Source organism: Aplidium turbinatum, chromosome 11 (genome assembly GCF_918807975.1).
Source record: "Aplidium turbinatum chromosome 11, kaAplTurb1.1, whole genome shotgun sequence".
NCBI lineage: Eukaryota > Metazoa > Chordata > Ascidiacea > Aplousobranchia > Polyclinidae > Aplidium > Aplidium turbinatum.
In genome coordinates, this window is record NC_137482.1 from 13,955,343 (window position 1) to 13,956,093 (window position 751).

Here is a 751-nt window from a genome sequence, read left to right on the forward strand (position 1 = left end):
TGTTGTTATGTTAAAACAAGGTATTATATATATTTATGGAGTATAGGGGTCGAAATTCCTGTATTTTTAACTGCAATGTGGAGCACCTAAACATTAATATTTTTTGCTGAAACTTCATATTTTTGCTATTTCAGTGAAACCTCACCATTGAAAAAAAATAATACAAAAAATATGAACATTGGGGCACATGACGCACCCTACCTCATACCCATTGGTCGATATTGCCATACAAAGGTGAGTATATTTTGCTCCCGATGTTATTGGGTTGCTTAACGACAGCAAGTCGACCCTTGTGTTCTGCCAGAAACAACTTAAGTTTACAGTAGCCTACCGAAGTAGAGCAAAATCCCGAAAGCAGATTTAGCTGCTTTGTATTACAGAGGTAGGCTATATACCCAATAAAAAAGCTTGCCGTTCATTAAACAAGATGAGACAAGTCACAAGGTATATATACCCGTAGAAATCTACATAAGCTATAGAAAAAAGTGTAAGCTTTAACCGAGAGCAACTCTATTGTGTAGTTTCGACAGAATTGATCTTGCACCCAACAATATTTGGTGAACTCTGCGTTATGTGATGCAAGAGATTACAATGCAGTGTTTGCCAAAAGTTTTACTAAAATAATGGAAGAAAGACTTAACAGCCACCTCGATAATGTAACAACAATCTTCTTTCGTTTGAATCAGGGTTGTTGAATGTTGATATTGTTTGGCAGGTGAGTGGAATATAGCCTAACAATTGTTGATGCACG